Here is a 24096-nt window from a genome sequence, read left to right on the forward strand (position 1 = left end):
TAGACCTGTGTGTGTCTAAGTGGTGTAGTAGGTCACTGACCATTTCCTCTTGGATGATGGGGTCTTTATTCTGCTCCCCAGCAGGGGGTTGGGTATCCAGAGAACAGTTGGTCTTACTATTGAAGACTGATACAAAGGAGGCATTAAGTACCTCAGCCTTTTCCTCAGCATTTGTCACCATGTTTCTCCATACATCCAATCAAGGATGGAGATTCTCCTTAGCTTTCTTTTTCCTGCTAAAGTATTTACAGAAACATTTTTAATGTTCCTATAAATATAGAAACATATAAATATAGAAAAATTTTTAATGTCTTTTATACCAGTAGACAGATTAAGTTCTAGTTCAGCTTTGGTCCTTCTAATTTTCTCACTGCACAACCCCATGACATCCTTGTAGTCCTCCTGAGTTGCCTGCCCCTTCTTCCAAAGGTCATAAACTCTCATTTTTCTCCTGAGTTCCAGCCAAAGGTCTCTGTTCAGCCAGGTCAGCCTTCTTCCCTGCTGGCTAATCTTTAAGGTGAAACCCTTACGAAGAAATCATCTGAATTTAGAAGATAATACATGTTTAGTAAGAAGAGATTGAAAATACAGTCGGACGATTTGTTAGTAACTCTTTTGCACAACAGCATATTTTGATGAAAAGCACAAACTGCAGTCCCCATTTTTCACATCTCCTCATAAACAAATCAGATTTTCTGCATCGGGTAAATCCAATCCCCATTTTTGCCTCCTCTGCAACATCCAGGGACAGAAGCTAAAAGAGAGGTTGCTGTCTGCTAGGCCACTGATGAATAACAGACCCTGGAAGTCATATAAATAAAGCCTTGTGCTGCACACAACACTTCCCTTGCCTCGCTAGCAGCTCTCGATCCTATAAGTAATTCATGCTGCTTTGAACCTCAGTGGCTGGAGGTTCATGTGGCCCTTAAAATGAAGGGCAACCTTATGCTCCAGGTTACCTTTTGTGTAACCCTCCATACTCAGAGGGGCTGCCCAGGGCAGCAGCCAGCAGCAAACAGCTCCAGTTTCAGCTACAGAGTGGAAATAAATCTAACAAGTACTGGATGGACTGGAAATAAATGCACTTTAGAGCATCTCATTTTCATAGTATCAACCATCAAGCCAATTAAAGGAGCAGCAGTGCAGAGCACCACTGATACCACAGTAACTCACTGAGGCGCAAAACAATTGCTTCTCCTGGACCCTTTTCATTTTTCCCGGGAGACTTCAGGCTCTGTGATCAGCTTTATTTACCTTAGGAAGATTGAGAGAGTGTATCCAAGGTGCATCCAACTAACCTGTTTTAGATGTCTGCTCTAGGAAAGGAGAGTCCTTGCTGAGAAGTAATTACTGTATTCATTGACTGCAAAGAGAGGCTTTTCATTTTTTGCCCCAGTTAATCAGACAGCTACCACCTCAGCTCAGTGACAGGTAGAAGCTGTCTTCAAGAGCTGGCAGGTACCAGTGGAGTACTCCATGAGGAGATGTCTCAGGTACTGAAACATCTTTACCTCCGTTTTCATAGTGGTTTATACCTCAGAGTCATAGAATAAGTCAGGTTGTTAGTCCCACGTCTGGGCCAAAGCAGGGCTTTGACAGGTTTCTCAGACTCTTTTAGGTAACATCTTCCAGCGTCTGACCACCAGTGACGAAGTATTCTCTGTGAACTTTGCAGACTAGAATAAATGTCCCAGGTGAAGATTTTTTTCCTTAATTATGATTCCACTTGCTGCCACTTTTGACAACTTCTTCTTGATCCTTTCATCACGCACTTCAGTGCATGGCTCCATCTTGTCTGTGAACCTTGTTTAAGTTGTGAAAAACTGCAATTACATGTCCATTAGCTTTCTGTTCTCCAGGATGCGTAACCTCAACAGACAGAACAGTCAAATAAGGGCTTCTTGGGTACGATTCTTCTGATGCACACAAATGTCTGCAGTGTAAATGTCTAATTGCTTCCACAGATGATAACTGGAGCCTAGGTTGATGCATTTATACATAGATATCCACAGCAGGCTTGTCTAAAGTTAGGTAAAATGAGTCCCATCCATTGTAGAGAGTGAACAGTCTAGGTAATATACAGCAGAAGTGCAAAAATTTAAGTGCCAGTCTCATTATGGCTTTCAAAAGCTGAAATGGGATTCATCCCAACTTGCTAGCTGGTTTTCTAGACTCCTTTTCAATCAGTGGACACAAATAGACCCTTCTAAAGTGTAATTTGTTGGACCTATTTTAGCTGTCAACAGATGAGAAGAGCGATGCCCCTTTAAATGACAAAAAATGGATGGAGTCCAGACAACTCCCTGTGTCTGTGCATAACCTATGTACCTAAAATTAAACAGATTAATCCCAGTGCTGCATTTTGCAGTGTCATGTTATTTCCAGAATTAAGAATGTTATTGGTGTTAATTCCAATTTTTTAAATGAACATAGTCTTAAAATTCCAGCACTGATTGTATATATCTGTCTGATTCAAAGCTCAGTGAAGCCACTGAAAGGCTCAGAAAGGACACAGATGGGGTTTGGCTTCTACAGGTTGATAAAGTAATTGAATGGTGTGCATCCAAGAGCATTTGTACGTGTACAAGTTGCCATTCATTACAGCCACATTAACATTCTGCAAAGACTCAAAGTGACCTGGAGGGGGTTTTGTCATCAGGCCTTATTACGATGCAAATAAGCAGGAGTATCACTTAGACAACTCCACAAGACAGCCTCTTCATTCAATATGCTGATAATGATGTATTAGCCTTTATCTGTGCCTGCAACAAGTGGTGCCACAGGCAACATATGTTAACAAAAAAACCCATAAGTGGAAACCCACCACATCTTCGGAACAGACTGTCGTTAATTCAGACTACTAGGAAGAGAAGGAAAAAAAAAAAAAAAAAAAAAAAAAGTAAAATGAAAGGCACAGAATATTCACTGAGAATGTAAACAGACAAATGGAGGAAATTCAGAGATATAATTCCCTGTATAAGAGTGATTTGCATCCTTGGTTTCCTTTGCAGGCACAGTCATTTCATTCTTACTGTCACAGGCAGAGACCAAGTTTTCCATATGAAATGGATATGGTAATGCAGTTAAATTGTTCACAGACAAGAGTGAGCTAAATTTCAGTCATCTCAGAGCATAGGCAGAGGAACTCCAGGACAGATACAACCGTGCAGTGCAGACCTGCCTGCAGATTCATAAAAACACATGGCTGAGAGACACCTTAAGAAGCTCAGGGGCTGGCAGTTTTTATGGGCAGTACTTTATCTTCCCAAAAGTACTGGTAGATTTTCAGTCTGAAACTCAAACCTTCCTGTCTCTCAAATATGTCTTTTAAAGTACCTGTGCTCCAAGCTCCTAGTTTGTCAGCTCCTACTATGAGGTATCCAACATCTATCACCTTCTGGCACTGTAAACTCAGGTCAAAACTGAGGCAGGGATGAGTCCCTAAATGAGCCCAATAGGCCTGTAACCAGCTTATAAAAGAATGGAATGCAGTGAGAAGAGGGAGATGATGCACTGACTGAAGTGCTTAGAAGACATGAGTTTCTTTCTCTATAGTGTTCATAATTCCTCTGAAGGAAATATTTAGCCTTTCTATGTCTCAGTCTGCCATCTTTAAATAATGGTAAAAATTTATGTTATGTATGTATGCCATGCAGACACAGGGCATGTATATTCATGAAGGTATATTCTGTGGTTGCAATTAACAACAACATGTAAATATCTCTGCTAGACGGTATCACCTTCCACATGGGAAGGACACAAAGCAAGTACACGCTAAACATGAAGAAACAGAGATGTAAAAATCTGAGCCAAGGCATTTGACTTTTTTTTTTCTTGACATTTAAAAAAAAACCCAAAAAAACAAACAAACAACAACAACAACAAAAAACACACAAAAAAAAAAAAAAAAACAAAAAAAAAAAAAAAAAAAAAAAAAAAAAAAAAAAAAAAAACCACCACAAACCAATCTGTTCACCTGCTTTGGAAAGAAGAGCATTTTAAGCCCAGAATAAGGTCTCTGAACAGTCTTATGATTAAGGCATTTAGACAAAGTATATATAGTAACTAAATGCTGAAGCCTCAGATCTACAGAGGTCAAAACCACAATGATCCTCTTTTTTCTGGAGTGAAACTTCAATTATACTGTTGAAATAAAGTCAGTTTTCTCAGTTTCTTTCCTTCCTTCCTTCCTTCCCTCTTTTATAAAATAACTGTTCATCACTATCATAGCAGAATGCTTTAAAAACATGGATTTATACATGTGCAGAACACCTTGAGAGGTTAAAGCGTGACTATTAACCTCAGAGGGAGATCTAAGGACTTATGGCTTGTTATTACAGGAGTCAAATAATGAATGCTCTGACCAGAAAGTCTTGTTCGGTGCCATAGCACTGCTGGCACACCATCACAGTAGCAATCAACAATTGCTGTACTATACAACATGCAGCAACCCCACAACAGAAGTTGTTTAATCTTCTATGCATCCATGGTGGCTACACCAAAGGCCAACCAATACGCTTTGAGTCCTGGAAGCACCCTCTTCTGAGGGAGCTTACGCCAAGGATAAATGGACCTACACGGCCAGTCACAATAGGATGCTTCTGCCGCTTGTCTCCTGTTAGAATTCAGCCCAGCCTCCAATACAGAAAACTATGTTATCCATTAACAGTAGCAGAATTGACGACATTAAAGTAAAAAATGTCTCCTAAACTGGGGGAAATCTAAATTAAAGATGCCAAGGACCTAGAAATACTTTTCTTTTTTTTTTTTTCCCCACAGAACCAGCTTTACATGCAAGTTTAAATGGTCAAAGCACAGTCCTATCAGCTTCAGTTATAGCACCAACTACTGTGAGCTGTAAATGCTCATCTCTTCCACAAAAGAATAAAAAAATATCTCTAGTCTCTAGATGAACAAGTGAGAAACATGTGCAAAGATGTAAAAAGATGCGATTAAGGTTTATCCATCTTGAAGTTAGAGTTCAGTCTAAGCAAGCCGAGTAACGTTATGACAGTACACAGAAGACAGAGGCACCTCTCACACATGATTCATTATATCTTGGTTGCCTCTGCTGGGTAAAAATAATTAATTACTAGAGATACTGCTTTTCTCTGTTAGCTATAGAGAAACCTGGATGACTGGTTTAGGTAAGATGCTTCAGTTTAAATCAAGTTAGATGAGGTGATCTAAAATATGACCTGTGTTATACAGTAACATTGCAGCACTGGCATAGACAAAATTTCCTCTCTATGAACTTCTGCTCAGTCTGCCTGCAATACTCTGCCTCACGCATGCACGTATTCCAGCTGACAGTCTTTCTGGGTGAATATATTTAATGACAACTCTTCAACTCATATGAACCAGTTAAAGTTCTCTGCTAATTTTGTATGGCATTATCCAGCAGCACAAGTAGCCTTCTGAAGAGATCAGAGAGAGAATTAGGATTCTGTGATTTATTACCTGTTTCCTATAGCATTCCTAAACCAGTTAACAGGACTTACGGTAACCTACACATTTGAATTTAGTAAAGAAACTCCCACTGAGGAGACAAGTACTTCTGTGGCCTAAACTGGTTATTTAGAGACTTACAGTATGTGATAACCTGGCATTTCTTGAAATTCATCTTGTGTTTCATTGTGATGAAACATTCTGAGGTACCTGGGGCTTGTATAGAAATTACATTTAGGATGTCTGGGGATTTTCGCTTCTGGAATACTAAGAACAAATTCTGATCTTATTGGCATGAGTGTAAACACAGACTAACTTCACTGACGTCAATGGTGTAAAAGCCATATGCTGCTCCTCCTGGAGCTGACTTCAAATGAACTAGGAACTGATGGGCACCATGGACCTCTCTGGATACAAATGAGATTGGCATCTGTTTGTTAAACCTTTAATGGTTGATTTTACTCTTGGTAAGACTTTGTTGTATTGTGTTGTAGAGCCATAATAAAGTACTCAGGGCAACACTGCTTAAATACTGGTTCATTCACAATGAAGAGACTACAGTATACTTCAGCTGTTTTTCAAAATGTAAGACTAAATGGGAACGTAAAAACAGCTGTAAACAAAGGCCAGAGCTGGATAATATGCCATCCTTAATGCTCCCTCTCTTTCCATACCTGGCCTGTGTTCGGAATGACAAGTTGCCAAGGCTTCACTTCCATTAGACTTGTTTCATTCACATTCAACGTACAGTAATAGTGAAACTTTTTTGTAGTGAATTGTTGGAAAACATTACATTCCTACCTTTCCTCAGCACTTTGAGGTTCATGGGGGAAAAAGGTGATAGGCAGGTGAAATAAAAAAACTGTGGGTTTAAGATAATCATATCATTTTTTTCTTTCTAAGATTCTAAATTTTTACCATGTAAACTGCAGTAAAGCATCTTAAACAAAGACTAATCTTTGAGTACATATTCAATCACATTTACTATTGTTCAGCAAAAAAAGAAGAAAAATTAATAGTTACAACAGCCACTAGTTTGCTCATACCGCTGTAGATCCACTGTCATGCTGATGAAGAGCACATCGTGCAGTCTGTGTAAAAACACTGATTTTCAAATGCTCTAATCACCCTTAAACACTCTTACAGCTCTTGTCTTCACTCAGAGATGGCAGCTTTATAACTCAACACATTTCTCTAGCCGGTGTGTCGAGAAATTATTATGATAATGTACAAAATATGCTGCCGTCACACTTCATCACTTCTTATTATGTACAGCATCGGCTACTGACTTAATGATTTTACAATCAAGCCACTTGTATACAGCATGTCTGTGGCCAGATGATAGAAAAAACGTACAGCACCCGTTTCATACCTGAGCCACACATATATGGGATAATCTGTGTCATTACTTTTCTTCAGCTGATCTCCTTTAAGTTAATTATTGACTACTTCTACTATCGCACATTAAACAAAGAGATGTGGGTGGCCTGAAGACTAACTGACTTAAATATTGAAGGTACAAACAAATAGTATGACCCATAATCATCAGTGTTAACCCTCATGCTTGCTGTCTTTAGTCCAATGGGCTTTTCAAACATCTACTCCAAGTCCTTCTCACAGCTCTTACCTTCAAAGACACTAGTTCTTTATACAACAGATCAAACGATTGAAAAAAGGGTATTCCAAAACTGGAAAATAGCCTAAGAAATCTAGGGCATTCCTGATTTAAAGGCATGAAGGATGTAACCATTTAGAGCTATTACAGAATAAAAATCCTTTCTCAGAAAACTCCTAAACATAGTTAGGGGAATTTTTCATGCCTTTTTCACTAAGACCATTTCTGTTGGTGCTATAACAGGCAAATTATTGAAAGACTTTTTTAGTTTACCTCTTATGTTGTTATCTCCAGCATTTTGGACTCCTGCAACAGCAGGCAACCTGTAAGGTGAACATAGAGCTACATTGAAATGAATATAAAAAACCTGAAGACAGTCTGATTGTGGGAAAATGAGTGAATGGGTTACTGTGAGCCAATCTCACTGGCCATGCCATGAGACCCTCCTCGTTAGTCCTAAAAGTGGTAAGATTTTTCACTTAAATGTCTTCTTTCTAAAGAAGGAATGGAAAAAATAATGGCAGTCAATTTATTTAGAAGACAGAAAATATATTCCTGGCCCTGGGAGGCAAAAAACAGTAACTTGGATTTATCTTGTATAAATATAGCACAACAAAGCCCAGTGACACATTCTTTCATATCTCCTGTCTTCATTTTGGGGAATAAAAGATGTGTAGTTGTGGTTCTTAGACACCTGGCTTAGTGGTGGTCTTGACAGTGCTAGGTTGTTTGACTCAATTATCTTAAAAGTCTTTTTCAACCTAAATGATTCTCTGATTAAAAATCCATAACCTTCTCTCACAGTCTTAAATTTTTCATTCTGGGGTCATCTCCTTCTTGTCCTTTTTCCACATAATCCTACTAAACTTCATGTTGGAACAATATTGTTACTTTATCTGTCTTATATGAGAAGGTATTTCAATGCTTGCAATGTTAGTTAATTTTTGGTGTAAACTTATCCATGACGAGTTTATCATATGATTTTCTGCCAAAATTATCTTTTAACATAAATATTTCTACTCTATTGCTACTGCTAAATGTTTTTTCTTTATGCCAAAATATACTTATATGAAGCAATTCAGTTCCCTCTCACCAAACTAAACAAGCCATGTTCTGCTGATTAATCTCTTAAAGTGTGTTTACTATTTCCCCAATCATTTGAAGAGACTTTTTTAGTCTCTGTTTGATATCTGAACTATCAACATGGCTCTATGTCAGGCCTTCTTAAAATTTATTAGTGGTCTTAAAATCTTACTTGTTATAGTGAACAAAAAATCTAATTTGATATATCCAATGGTTCTATTATTCCTTTTTCATGGCCTTAACACATTAGTAATTCATAGTTGTCTTAAGAACAACATAGATCCTAAGGGTATCTAATTTCTTTTGTTGCCACCCAACCACTACAGAACAAGTTATTTGATAAATCTCTAAATCAATGACTTTGCACTCTACATATTTTGTATTTTTCTGGTCAAAAAATCTTTCCTTGTATGACGATCTGGTCCATTGTCAATAGCTTCCAACTTACAATCATGTATAGAATTCATACCTAGATCTTATACCAAGATGTAAGAATATGTTATGTTGAGTATACTCAGTAGATCTGTTTCCAAGATGAAACCTGAAGGAATATAATTAATAACAGCTCTCCACTCACATCTTATTCATACATCCATGAACTACTTGAAGTATTTGTTCAGTTTCAGTTATTTTCAATTTATGTCCCATATGTGTCCTGAATCTACAATTAAGCCAAAACAGAATTCTTGCTTTTGTACTTCTGTGTTATCAGCCTTACTTTTCAATATTTCTTCAGTATATAAGGAGAAAAAAGACTACATCAACACTAAGTGTGCACCCTATGACCGACAGGTTAGAAATGCCCTAGTCTTTGTTATAGATACATTTGTGTGAGCTGTAAATAACTTAATCACTGCATTTTTTAATCTGTGTTACTGATATATTAAAGCCAATTTTCCTTAATAAAATATATCTATCTGAGCAGGCCTTGTAGGAAAGATAAATGATACAATAAATTTGAGTAAGGGAGTCAAGATGGATAGTTTGATTAAATTCTCATCAAAATCCATGGGAGTTCATTAGAGTTTAAGAATCTGACTTCTTTAAATATAAAGTTCTCACTAGCTCACTAGATAATCTTTATAATAGATTTTTCACATCTGGGATGCAGTTTAACCCAGTCTATAGATGGGCTTTTGGGAAAAAGGATGGTTCTGCCTTTTTTCACATTCTTAGCTATATGTTTTCAAAACTTCCTACAAGGCCATCCAGTTAAAAAACACAGTTACAAAAGTGGATTTGTTTTTTCAGCCACATTTCCAACTTCCTGGCCTGACTGACCAAACACATGTGCTGATATTAGGAAAATGGGTGACAAAATTCATGGCTGAGACCCAGGGGAAAAAGGTCAACTACCTTCATCAACAGTGATACAAATCAGCTGCACTGAATGTGAAATTTAAATCACCCTTATGTCAAACTGGCATACGGTTTGGTCATTTGCAATTTATTTTATTACCCTTAATTAATGTAGATATTTGCTATCACAGACTGGAATCCATTTTGTTATTGTCATGTAGAGAACGTTAAGGGCACACATCACTCACAGGCAACTGATACAGCAGACAAGAGGAACAATGAGATGTCTCCCTTTCCAATGAAAATTGAGGAACTACTGCCTAAAGCACTAGTTAGCTTGCCAGTGCTTCAGCAGCAGCTAAACCGTGTGAGCCAAAGGGTTTTCCCTGAGGATTAATTGTAAATGGCAGGGCTGAGCTCTGGATCATCTGCTTTGGAGCATTGATATGTCAGTGGCAAGATAGAAGCCAGAAACTTCAGAGAACTCAGGGAATGGGAAAATCACTCTGAAAATCCAGATATGTTGCAGGGAAACACACCATTTCTAAAATAATTTCCCTTCTTCATACAAATTGCCCTAAAAACTGTATAAAGTCTCAGGTCTGGGTGAAGAAGGATCAAATCTTAATTGTCCACCTCTTATATTGAGACCATATGTCCCTCTTCTTTCTTACTGGCCCATAAGTCTCATCTGATCTTCATCTGCTCTCTCTGAGTTAATTTGCTAAGCCTGGATTTCTACCCTTAATTCCGTACAAGTCATTCCCTGCTGATCATAAATCGAACTAACTAGTCAATAACGTACCTATTTCTTTCACCCTTCTCCATTCCATTCTGACTCCTGATCTCATGTTCTGACAAGGAGTATCCATTATTTAAAGTTACCTAGGTCTTGCCTCACAATAGAAGATCTCATTTTTATTTGGTTGGCTTTCTTTTCTTCATGGAAAGAAGTTTAGGCTTGTTTGGGAAGTCAAGCTGAGGAGCAGAAAGTCCAAGTCCTCACCTGTAATAATTAAATTGTTTATTTTATATAAAATGACCTCTCTGAGGTTTTCTTTTTGTAACACTTCAGTGCTGTATTTAACTTGAGTACAGTTTAGGGCAATATTTAAAATAATCTCTGTGGTAATTTAGGGTGGGGTTTTTTTGCCAACCAGAAGCCAGTATATTTCTCTATCTATATTAGTTTGTACTGGTTAGACTTAAGCTGTTTGACAATGTTTATGAAGAGTCTACATGCTGTTTTCCCTGTCAAAGTCTGTTATTCTCACAGTGTTATAGCAAGCAGCATAATGACTCTTTATCCACAACATTTCAGTTCTTTCACCTTTCAGGAAAAAAAGCGCCATATTTTCATTAATTGCAGCGATTATACAATTCCACTTCAGGAGAACTGCCTTTACCATTTTGTCACCTCTATATTGGAAAAGAAAAATTACCATCATCTTCATGAACCATTCATTGGGTAGTCTCAAAGGTTCACTTTCCTTTGGACAGCTAAGTGATGTTCCTGAATTAGGAGTGTAATCAGGCTAAATTACTACTATAGTCCAAGGAGAGGAGAAAGGAGCACATTTCCAAAGAGTAATTCAGAGCTCTAGTGCTTTGAATTGAGACATCTGTATCTCTGTCTGAAAAAAAAAAAAAAAAAAGCCCATGAACACCACACAGTACAATACAACTTTGCAGACAGAGAGATACAGAGAGAACGCTGGGCAGAGAGGGGGCTTGCATAAGGCTATGCAGGAAGTGACTGAACGGCCTCCCAGATTATCCTGATGGATTATAGAGACTGACACTATAAAACATATTGTTTCATTCCACCCTAGTCATAAGTAAAGATGCTTTGTAAAAAAAAAAAAAAAAAAAAAAAAAAAAAATTAGTTTAGAGGCATATTTTGTATATATTTTAGGAAGATTGAGACACTAAAATCTTTTAAATAGCCTGGGAATTGTCAGTTTAGATGCACATTAAACATAAGACACAAATAAAATTATCTTTAGATGAATCCTGGCCAAACATTCAGTGAAACCAGGATTGAACTAACACCACTGAACCAGCAAATATGAACAATCCTTGCATATTTTTAGAGATCCCTACTAATCTCTTCACAGATGGAAACATGTAGTTTTAAAATAGCTCTGCTGCTTCGGCAAGCAAATAACATCAATACAGAACAGATGAGTCTATATTTTGCACCTTATGCATCCTTGCCAAATTCACTATTTAATTTAAAGTCTTATTAAGAATGAAATGAGCATTTATTAAAATAAAATAGAGGGAGAGGCAAAGTTCTAAAGAATTCAATGGCAAAATTTCCGCTGACTTACAAGAGGTCAGAATATTATTACTCAACAGATCTTGTTCCTTGAACATTTGCCATGTCTACTCAATTCAGTTACTTAAGTGACACAAGGAGTGATAATTGTTCTTTGTTCCTCTTATCCACTCATGCTGTTGAAGTGGACTAGGTGATTCAACCAGACTTCCACTAGATATTCTATCCTGGTCCTGAAACAGTTTAAAAGACAGAATTTTAAAGAGCAAAAATGTTTCATTGAAAAATATCCAGTCCATTATGGATCTCACATCTGACAAGGTTCTCATTTGCCTAGAAGCATATGGACCAACCACACAGGATGGCTTCAAGACCACATGCACAAAGGAAGCTTAGTGGCACACACAGCAATGGCGTTGGCATCTCAAACCTGTCTTTTCCTGTACCATCACTACAGACATGCTTTGCAACTCTAAATATGTTTCACTATGTTTCAATTCTAATGTGATAAAAATTAATGCTGTTTTGAGGTAAGGATTGGACCAGGTGACCTTCAGATGTTCCTTCCAATCTACATGATCCTGTTATTCCCTGTACACCATTGTTTTTTGTTATTATTCTTTCTTTTCTGTAAAGTGCTTCATTTGTTTATGTATTTATTAGATCAATATTATATTAACATTGTGCTATAGCAACTCTGCAAATTCCTCAGTAACCTATACTTGATCCATCAGCAAAATCCTGTAATAAACTTGAATCCAACAAAATCACTCCAGATATTTCCTAATGTAGCCAAGACTGCTTATACTAACAGTGTTCAGCAAATTATTTATAGCAAATAATATTTTAGGTATTCAGGAAAGGTCTCTCATTCTGTGATTTTGTGCCTAATGGCTCTAAAGAAGAAATAAGGATTTGTATTTCTGGTCCCTTGCTATATATGTCTGTCTGTCTGTCTATCTATCTATCTATCTATCTATCTATCTATCTATCTATCTATCTAGGGGTTTTTTAAGTTGCTTCTTTGAAGACTGAATTATGATTTCAAAAAACATTAAAAAAAAAGTGAGACTTCAGAGACAGAGATGCCTTTTACTTTTCAGCATTTCTGTCCCGTGGTCTCCAAACAAACTCCCAGCCTGCTGACCTTCTGTCAGGAAAATACCATAAACTGACAAGATAGCAAAATCCCAGAAGTTTTTATGTTGATGTAAGACTCATAGACATGCCATAGTTTCCTTAGTTCCCTAGTCAGCCTAACACCTTTGCCTTCACCTCAGCTGCTCACCTGAGTGAACAACATTTTACTAGAATAAAAATATGTCAGTTTATAATATGTTTTAATTGAAAACATATACAGTTAGTGTTCATGACAGCAGCTAAGGCTGAACTCTACATGTGTTCTGAAGAGTAAATGAGATTTTACATACTGCCATAGGTGCGCAAGACTCCTTCAGGGGAACTTGGATAGATTTCTTGAATCTCTGAAGTTGTCTTGTTTGTTTATCATGGTTCATTTTTCATTAGTATTTGTACTCCACTAATCCCTAGAAGTTCCAGTTATGCACCAGAATAAACTGCACAAACACTGACATTTCTAAGCAAAAAAAGTTAGCAAGGCTCCTTGCCTACAGAAATCAGAGCCTGAAGAAATGGAGGTTTACAGGGAAAACTTTCCCGCTTATCCTCACTCTATAGCTGGGAGCACTGGTACACTGGGAGAGAAGATTTATCCATTGCCAGTTGCCACAGTAGCAGTCACACAGCTGTACAGTTCCACATTCAAACTCACATCCCTTTTTAAAAAGTCTTTTATCTGTAGTTATTTCTCTACAAATGTATTTATGTAGTTGCATATAGGTGTATGCATACTTAGGTACTTAGACAGTTAGATAAAATTACTTGAATCAAGGTGTAAAAAACACACTGATAATTCATACTGCTGGTAGTACTCACATCTCTTATTTTGATGGTCAGGTTTTGGCAGTAGACAAGTTAGATGACTTATATGAGTTCATATGTTAATGTCATCCTGGTGGGTCTATATAAAGTGAAAGCAAATTTTGCTGGACTGAACGACAGGAACTTTCTAGGAAGTCAAAGGACACAGCATTATACCTATGAAATCATATTCAGTCCCTGAATATGATACAAATATTAAATTTCTTTTATTTATAAGTAATAATAACAATAACAATGCCAATCTTCAGCAAGACTAAAGCAATGAATAGACTAGCCTCTGTCTTATAATGTGCTACAATGCCTGAGTAATCATCTTCTTAACTTTTGGGTAACCTCTCATTACCCATAATAGGAACATTGTTTTGAAAGGTTTAAGCAACCATAGCATATTACAGACAAAAGAAATAATACTTAAATTTTCAAGCCACTCTGCACAAGCATTTTGTGCTGTTGCAGACAATAGAGCCTGTGTTCATGGCTCGCTATTGTTTCAGCTCAACCCTATAGCCAGTAGTTGAGTCCCCCAAATTAATCAGAGCTGCACAAAAGCAACACAAAATGATTAATTAGAATCACTTGTTGTCAAACAAAAGAGATGTACTCTGTGGAGGGAAAGAATGGAAAGGTAATAGGACGAAAACCAAATCCTGATAACACAAATTAGGCTGGGAAATCTATCCCACTAGGAAACAAATAATGCCAAGAGCAGGAGAACTGAATAAGCTGGATGAGGCTGATTACAAGCATTGGTTCAAGCTTTGCTTGTTGAGTTGCATCCAGAGCACTTTCTCTGTGGTCTAATAGTGTGTGAAGTCAGTCTGGAGCTCTCCAGGACACTACAAATATTACTGTCTCTTCTGACAATCATTTCTCATACCCCTTCAAAACAGTTAGCTTTGTGACTTCTTCCCTTCTCTCAACTAAAGCAGAAATTAGCCAAAAGGTTCAAAAAATGTTAATATGGACAGACCCGCAAACAAAGCAAGAGTGATCAAATAAGCCCTGTTCTTTTAGAAAACCTGGTTTAATGTTTATGCTGCAAATGTGCAAGACAAAGAAAGACAATATATATATATATATATATATATATATATATATATATATATATATTATCTTTAAATCTCAAACATTTCAGACTTGGTCACCCTTCTTTTCTCCAGTAGTAAGTGCCTCTACCATTATCTGTCTTAGACTCACCTGTACTCCAGCTCTCCTCTCCCCTCACGTTTTGGCTTCTGCAGAATGCCTGCCCCAACCCCCATTTAGTCTCTACTTCATGTAGTTAGTCCTGGTTATTTATTTCCTCTCCCCACCCAAAAGAAACTTTTGCAGCCTGTTATCTTCCCTCTATTCCCAACCCAACTGGCCTATTGTACTCAACTGCCAGAGAAAGAAGCTGAGAAAGAGAAAAGAGACCAAACCAGGACAGATTTTTCTAGAAGATTTTCCTAACCCATTTTAAAACACATTCAGTTCTGTTTAAAGAGGAGATCCACACACACTTTCCCTCACTTTCACACCTGTCTTCGATATGTACAGTGCCTCACAAAGGTGAATATTTTGCTTCTCTGGAAGACCAAAAAGGCAGCATGCTTGACTTCCATCAGATATTCCTGTAGACTATCACCTTTTTCTCCCAAGGGATCATGCTGTCCTTTGACATGTGACTCATTACCAGTTGACACCACCAATGCTTTGCTCAGCTGGTCTGCAATGTCTTGTTCCAAATCCCATTTGTGCAGAAGACAGCACCCGATGAAGCCAGATCTCTGAGAAACCACAAAGGATATAAGCAGCAATAACACCGGTCTAAATTTCTGTGTTTCTTTGACTGCATCTTCTGTAGTATGTCTGATCTGGCTTTAAATGAAAAAGCTCAAATTGTCATGTCAGGAGGATACAATTTATGAGTTCTTATACGAGTTCTTATATGAGGTTTTATTCCACTTTTTACAGCCGCCTCTCAGTTGCCGGCTGCCGACCAGTTTCTAGTACAGTAGTTAGTAAGCTGTGTTCAGAGCAGTTACTGCAGTATATTTGTGTCCTGTGAGTCATCTTTATGGTACTTTGGACAGCTTCTAATCTGGTAGCGAAAGTAGTGAAATTTTATCCATTACAAGGTGCATATGTGTTGGTGATGCAGTCAAGTAAGCTGGAGTGAATTGTAAGACTAGAACAGGCCCTCAGGAAGAGGTTTCTCACTGACGTTTTATTTCAGAGGCAATGCCCAATGGGAAATAAACCAGGTTTTTGCTTAGTCTGTTATTTGAAAAGAGCGTTGGTCACTTCTTGAAATATCTTATTGGATATAAGTATGGAGTAGGTATTATTGCTTACTTCAGGATGGTTTTCACACCAGAAATGTGAAGTCAATCTTTGATACCATATGGACAATCGAAGATGTGGCAGGGCTATCACAACAAAGGAGATTAATGAAAAGCAAGTTATATATTGCTTTTATTTAAATGAATAAAAGAAACGTTTTGCAAACAGTGGGGAAACTGGTACTGAATCCTGATAACACTGAAATTTTGCTGTAATCTTCATTTGAGTCGAGACTATCTCTGTTTTTAAAAAGTTGATACTTCCACATGCTCATGTAACATCTGGACAAGTTATGAAATATTGGGGTTTTTTTGAAAGCCCAGGTAATACACTAGTCAATGGCTCTAGTTTCACCAACTTATTTGTACTTGTAAAACTTGTTTGTGCTATACAGTGAAACAAAGAACAGAAGCTGTTTTGTTTCCATGATCTGATAAAAGTGAAGGATCACTGCCCTAAGGAATAATGGACAGAAATAAATTAAGTTCATATGACTAATATAATGAAAATGCTGATTGCCACATTAAAAAAAACTAGGTGTAGGGAGATACAGGCAACGTTATATATCTGAATGGGGATGACAGATGAAACTGTCTTTCAAGGGGGCTGAAACTAGCCAGTAGATGCAATGGCCATTAGATTCATGTATCTTTTGTCCTTGATTCATGGAAGGGAGTGGGCAGGATGGTAATGTCAGTGGTCTCTTCCCAAGACCCTCATATGTCACAGCATTAGCACAACTGCCGTGAGCATACGCTGCCATGAGCAGCCAGGGCTGCTTGGCAGGCAGACAGGCTCTGCTCTTCTTCTCTGAGCAGCAGCACTTTGACACAGTGACTTACCCTAAAACAGCAGGTTACTTCTTCCACCTTAATAAACTTCACCACTTATTCTCCTGTTGCACCCAATTAAATTCTAGACTGAATCATAAGACTCAAAAGCAATAAAAGTACTTTAATATCTTTGGACATATGCAACAACTCATTAAAGTTGCATGCTCTGTGTCCTTGTACTAAGAATTTTAAACGTAGTGACTGAATGTGTAAGTTGAAATATTTCTGTGTAAGCTTGTTAAAATGCATATAACAGAAAAGGGTATGGCATATGCAAGTAGTGAGCTGTCTACCACGAAACTTAGTTTAGTCTTTGATCTTTTTTTCTGAGTCCCCTGATACGTGGGTGCAGGAAGAAAAGGTATCTTCTGCTTCCCATAAAATATTTCAGGAAAAAGTAAGGAATTTAGTTTCTTGCAAATACAGGGGAGGCAACTCAGAGGTAACCTCTCGAACTGATGGAATTAGAAAGAGAGAAACTGAGACTGGTAATCCAGAGTTTACTGGTGAACTGAATCTGCAGTTTCCTTAACCAAGAATGATTTCAGTTTAAATCTCCATAAATACTCTGTTATAGGTGCTTGCCAATGAAAGCTGCTGATTGCTTTTTTTCCAGAGAACTGCAGCCTTATGTATCCATACCTTACTGAAACTGGAAACAGCCTTGAGTTCAGTTCAGAATAGGGGGACTCACGGTATTCCACTCTCAGACAGGCAGAGGAGCAAAACTTAAAGCCTGTTGATGTGTGCTCAGGAAACGTGAATCCAAGAAACAGAGTACACTGCAGAGCTCCCAAAACCAGCTAGTGCCTCCACATGAGCAGAAGCCAACTCAGACTTGAAAGCAGTTTGTCATACAAGTATGATCCTGAACCTAAGCCTCTGACACGCATCAGAGCTCATCAGTATGGTCATAGTTTTATGACTACCTGGCTATTCTGCTCCTGGTCATGGATCTAGATGCTCTTCTCTGGCTTGCGTGTGTGTCCCTATGCCATCCTCCACAGCATGCAACGAAGAGGAGAGGGATACAGCAGTATTCTGACCATGGGAACTTGGTTATCCTCATTCATTAGCAAAGACATACTATTTGCAGAGAAGCATGCTGGTTGAGTTATCAGTTAACCATGCAATTTTTCTCACCTTTGAATAAAGGCCTCAGCAAGATTCATCAGTCTAAACCACAGGTTATCTGAGAAATAACCTTCAACTTGATTGCCTTCCTCAGAATCCTTGGGTAGGGTCTGGGGTGGTTTTTGTTGTTTTAAACTTTAAATGATAATTATGTATCTGGGATGCTTGTTGGATTCCCCAGTCAGACACACGTGGTAGATAACACAGTTGTTCTCATGGCACAGGTGTGTGCCTCAGTTTTTATATATCCATATTGCAGGAGCCACACACGGCAAACCGTCCTAAACATGTCTTTGGCAAGCCAGCTGTGTCAGCGTGCAGGTGCACACGGAATAGCTTCATGAGCATGTTCAGTACTCCTTGGGCAGCATTTTTGTTGGCTGCACTGATGTCTGTGCTGCGGTGCTTATCATGTTTACTGTCTAAAGAGATAGTTAAGATTAAAACTGGCATGAAGTTATCTATACTAGTGTGTCTGTCTCAAGAGACCAACTGTGGAACTTTTGTACCAGCTCAACCCAACTCTGGAAGAATTCATTTCAGTGCTTTGTGTAAAAATATATGACAATAAATGGCCATTGTCTAGACCTTTCTCATCAACCACAAAGATGTGAGGGTTCTGTTGAGTGTCATGAGATATATACTAGGGTTTCTTTAATTAAGTGAATAACTGTAATTAAACTCTGGAGGAAAAGTCCAGTGAATGTAAGACAGAAAACTAACAGTGGCTGTTAGCAGCTTTGATGCAGTTGCTAGAATTTTCTTTTGATTTTTAATATAAGCAAAAAAATTGATCACCTCAAACACTTTTCTCTGTCTCTAAAGTATTTTAACATCTCCCCCTTCCTCCCCCCACCCCCCAACAGCAGCATAGACTGAAATACTAAAAGCAGTCTTTTCATTCTATAGATTTTGAGCCCTGGTAGTGTACTGCAATGCAGCATTTACCCAAAACCTGGCTAAAATTGAATAGATGAAAGATATGCACTTAGAAAAACAACGTTTCTTCAGTCATCCTACAGCATACACACACTGGCCAAATGGTGTTTACCTGGAAAATACATGGGATGTTACACATGAATAAATAAGTAATATTTGTTGGTGGTTGTTTTTGCATGCTATTGCAAAAATCAAGGATATTAATGACCTTATTAAAGCCGCAAAACCATTAATTTCTAGGAAAAATATATATTCATTCATAATAATAAAAAAAAAAAAAATTACTTTTGCTTTTTTATCATGAAGTTCATGTGTCTAAGGTTTTCTTTACCCTTCTGCTTCTTTGCTTTCTGGTATAAAAAAATTACAGTGTCTTAGAATCCAAGTCTCTAAAAAGTCAGGCTTTCAGAAAATATCAAACATGAGTCATGAAAATAAGTCACATGTGTTGGAGACATGAGAAATATAACGCTGTTGAGCACCCTTCTAAAGTTCTAATATGTGTAATGATACATTATTTGTCTCATCATATTTTCTAAGTATTTGATAGATATTAGAAATGCAGAATACAGTAAGAGCTACTGTCACCAGCTACTATGGTGATAAATGCTATCTATCATCTTAATCATACATGATTATCTGGTATTAAAACTAGTCCAGGAGAACTAATTTATTAGGATTTTTATCATTCTTTACAGCATAAAACTGTTAAAAGGCTAAAACCTGCTATTTAAAGAGAATGAATGCCATCAGACGGCTCTTTTGCAGCTGGATAAAACTCTTTGTTTTTCAGTAGACTTAAGTTTTGAATAATTTTTTGCAATATTGTTGAGTAGCTGAAGTTTTCATGAATCTATTAAAATCAGTAATAACAAGAATCTATGCTCTCAGCTAGCAGCAGCCATGGCTTAAAACCTGAATTGTCTCTCAAAATGAATAGAGGTCAGGAACGATTTTTCATGGAAAAGGTCTATGCTTTAAAATTCTTAATCAGTCAACCAGCAGAATTAATATTTTTACCTATATCAGATATGTGGAAATGCAAATGTGGTAAAAACATAAAATATGTGCAGATTGGCAGGACAGCACTATCATGAAAACAAATGGCAAATTACCTTTTCAAAAATCAGGAAACAGCTTTCATAGAACCTTAGTCTGCTGAGAGATAATTATACAAGAACAAGACCTTTTGGCTGAAACATCGAAGTTATTTACCTGTTGCTAAAATCTGTCTTCAGAGGCTCAGCATGGCAATTGAGCCAGGTCTATTTTACAAAATAGCTCCCTATATTCAAGAATTCACCTTTTGTACCATGTTTCATTTAAGTATCTGTATAAATTCCCTTGAGATCAATGAGATTTAAGCACCTATTTAAAGTAAGAACAAGTTTAAAAGATTACCTGAACAATAATGGATTTAAATGGGTACTTTTCTGGATAAGTTTCATATTGGGATGCAACCTAAATAGGAGCTGTGCATAAATTGTCCTTTAGGGTAGACTCTCAGTGCTGATGTAATCCTTTCAAGGTGCTAAGCAAGTGGGATGTATCCTCACGCATTTAGAGCCAATGCCAGCCGGTTGCAAGACAGATCCACCACTGGCCAAGACCAAGACTGTCAGCAACAGTGGTGGATCCTCTGGGATAACACGTTTAAGAAGGGGAAAACATTGCTGCGCACCAGCAATTGCAGCCAGAGAGAGGGGTGAAAATATGTGAGAAAAACAACTCTGCAAACACCAAGGTGAGTGAAGCAGGAGGGCAGGAGGTGCTCCAGGCCCGGAGCAGAGGTTCCCCCCAGCCCGTGGGCAGCCCGTGGGGAGGCAGCTGTGCCCTGCGCCCAGGGAGGGGAACGGAGGAGCAGATCTCCACCTGCAGCCCGGGGAGGGCCCCACGCTGGAGCAGGGGGTGCCCCAAGGAGGCTGTGGCTGTGGGAAGCCCACGCTGGAGCAGGCTCCTGGCAGCACCTGTGGCCCCGTGGGGAGAGGAGCCCACGCCGGAGCAGGTTTCTGGCAGGACTTGTGACCCCGCGGGGGACCCACGCTGGAGCAGGCTGTGCCCGAAGGGCTGCACCCCTGGGAGGGACCCAGGCCGGGGCAGTTCATGAAGAGCTGCAGCCCCCGGGAAGGACTCACGTTGGAGAAGTTTGTCGGGATTGTTTCCCACGGGAAGGACCCCACACTGGAATAGGGGAAGAGTGTGAGGAGTCCTCGTCCTGAGGGGGAAGTGGCAGACACAGGGTGTGATGAACTGATCGCAACACCATGGTATGCTACAGTTGACATTGTCAGTGTGTTTTTTTCAATTCCTTTGTCAGCAGAGTGCACGCCATGGTTTACTTTCACTTGGAGGGGTGTGCAGTACACCTGGAATCAACTGCCCCAGGTGTGGAAGCACAGTCTTACCACTTGTCATGGACTAATCCAAACTGTACTGGAAAAGGACAATGTCCCTTAATATCCACAATACATTAATGGCATCATCATGAGGGGCAACAAGGCAGAAGTGTTTAAGAAGGGAAAAAGAGTAATTCAGATTCTTCTGAAAGCTGATTTAACCATATAAAAGGCAAGGTCAAAGGGCCTGCACAGTAGAGTCAGTTCTTGAGAATAAAATAACAGGATGGACTCCACCGTGTGCCTATGGATGTGATCAACAAGATAGCAACTGTGTCTCCACCAGCTAACATGAAAGAAAACACAAGCTTTCCTAGGCCTTGTGGGATTCTGGAGAATACATATTCCATGTTATAGTCACTTTGTGAGCCCTCTCTATCAAGTAACACAAAAGAACTATTTTGTGTGGGACCTTGAGCAACAAAGCTCTGAGCATATCCAACAGGAAATAGCTCATGCGGTAGCTCTGGGGCCCATCTGGACAGGACAAGCTGTGTAAATGTATTCTACACTGCAGCTGGGGAGCATGGACTCACCTGGAGCCTCTGACAGAAAATATCAGGAGAAACCTGAGGTCAATCATTAGTGTTTTGGAGCTGGGGGTGTCGAAGATCAGAAGCCCACCACATCCCAAGTGATAAAGAGATACGAGCAGTATACGAGGGGCTTCAATCCACTTCAGAAGTCATTAGTACAGAAGCATATCTGGGCATTGCCTGTGCTACACTGCCTGTTCAAAGGAAACATCCCCTCTACACATCACACAGCCAGCGGTTCATGAAGTAAATGGGTAGCACTGATCATGCAGTGAGCTCAACTGGGGAAACCCAACCGCCCAGGAATCCTGGAAGAGATCATGGACTGGCCAGAAGGCAGAGATTTCAGAGCATTACCTGAGTATCTGGCTCATGCCCAAGAGGCACCACCATGTAATGAGTTATCGGAAGGTGAAAGACATTATGCTTTGCTTACTGATGGATCCTGTAATGTAGCAAGAAACCATCAGAAGTGGAAGACTATGTAGAGTCCCACAAAGCGATTTGTTGAAGCCACTGAAGAAGAGGAGTCAAACCAATTTGCAGAAGTGAAAGACATCTAACAAGCCCTAGAGACTGCTGAATTAGAAAAGTAGACAGTATTTTATCTCTATAATGACTCCCGGATGGTGGGTAATGCCTTATGGGGGTGGCTGCGGCAGTGGAAGACCAGTTGGCAGCACAGAGTTAAACTCATCATTCCACCACTTACCTCTGTGAATGACGTATTTAAGAATTATCTTTAAAATCCACATTCATCACACAATCTTCACAAACTTCATTCACATCAACAAAATAAATAGTCCTACACCAAAAATCAAAATAATGTCATCACACCACCAAAGTGGACAATTTATGAACAATCCATCCCTCATCTCCTCACGACAATTACAACTGAAATTCTCTGCAATCATTCCGCTCTCTAACATCATTCATTCCATGTTTTGCTTGTGATCTCTCACAGTCACTGTCCTTATCTTAAATTCCTCGTGCTCCATCCACATTGGGCACCAAAAGAGACTGTGGTGGGTTGGCTTTGACAGGATCCACCAATTTGCTTTATCACTCTCCACCTCAGCAGGACATGGTGGGGAGAAAATAAGTTGGAAAAACCTCATGGGTCAAGATAAAGGCGGTTAAATAAAGCAAAAGCAAAAGCCACACACAGAAGCAAAGGAAAACAAAAGATTTATTCTCTACTTCCTATCAGCAGGCGATGCTTAGCCACTTCTCAGGAAGCAGAGCTTCAGTACACATAGAGGATGCTTCAGAAGACAAATGTCAGAATAACAAATGCTCCCCCTTCTTTCTCTCAGCTTTTATTGTTGAGCGGATGTCATAGGTTATGGAATATCCCTTTGGTCAGATCGGGCCAGCTGTCCTGGCTATGTGCCCTCCCAAGATCTTGTCTACCCCCAGCCTACTGGCAAGGGGGGAATGTTGGAGAGATAGTCTTGATGCTGTGTGAACACTGCTCAGCAGTAGCCAAAACACTGGTGTATTATCAACACCTTTCTAGCTACCAACACAAAGCACAGCACTATGAGGGCTGCTATGGTGAAAATTAACTCCACTTCAGTCAGATCCAATACAGTGAGCTGGTCAGAGAGGAATGTAATTACACAGATAAATGTTGCCAGCATCTGGACTAACTTCACTAATTTTTTTCTTGTTGGACAATAGCTGAAACACAGTTGAAAGCTGTTGGTGGTTGCAGGAGGCTTTTCTCTCATGGTGTTATTATTTACTTTTCAGTAGTATTTATAACATGCTAGTGGTTGATCACACACAAGAAACTCAATCCCTACAGTGTCAGAGCATGAGTTCAGATGAAAGTTTAACTAGCATATTTTTACTTATTTTCTGCTTGGGGAATACTTTCCTCATCACATCTCTTATCATCCTCCCATTGAAGATTCAATGCCAGAGAATGAGGGTTCAGCAGTAAACATTGACAGCATTAAGAGCTCAATGCTTTTTCTGCCTTGAATAACTTTGGTGAACCTAGAGATTTCCCTCAGTATTTATCTACCCCTTGGTCTTCCAAGTGTAACAAGAAACACAGGAAAAATGAGAACAATAATGCTGCCTCTCACAGGGCTGACACAAATTAGAGGCTGTTAAGACGAGCTCGCAATGTCTCTGATTGAGTCACTCATGCATTACTCCACTTCAAGCCAGTGTAACTCTGATGGGATAAAGCTTTATTCATATATTTATAAGAACATTAAAATATATTCATAT

The 24096-nt window shown here is 38.9% G+C and overlaps 1 long non-coding RNA gene across 1 annotated transcript; it reads right to left on the minus strand.

The window, feature by feature from the left end:
* Positions 1 to 202: 202 nt before the first annotated feature.
* On the minus strand, positions 203 to 21706 carry LOC113487195. The gene is made up of 3 exons (XR_003399745.1): positions 21554 to 21706; positions 1573 to 1574; positions 203 to 214 (listed from the first exon to the last, which is right to left on the minus strand). It is a non-coding gene; the product is annotated as an uncharacterized LOC113487195 (long non-coding RNA).
* Between the last annotated feature and the right edge of the window lie 2390 nt (positions 21707 to 24096).

This window comes from Athene cunicularia (genome assembly GCF_003259725.1).
Source record: "Athene cunicularia isolate RWA chromosome 1 unlocalized genomic scaffold, athCun1 chr1_part2, whole genome shotgun sequence".
Taxonomy (NCBI): Eukaryota; Metazoa; Chordata; class Aves; order Strigiformes; family Strigidae; genus Athene; species Athene cunicularia.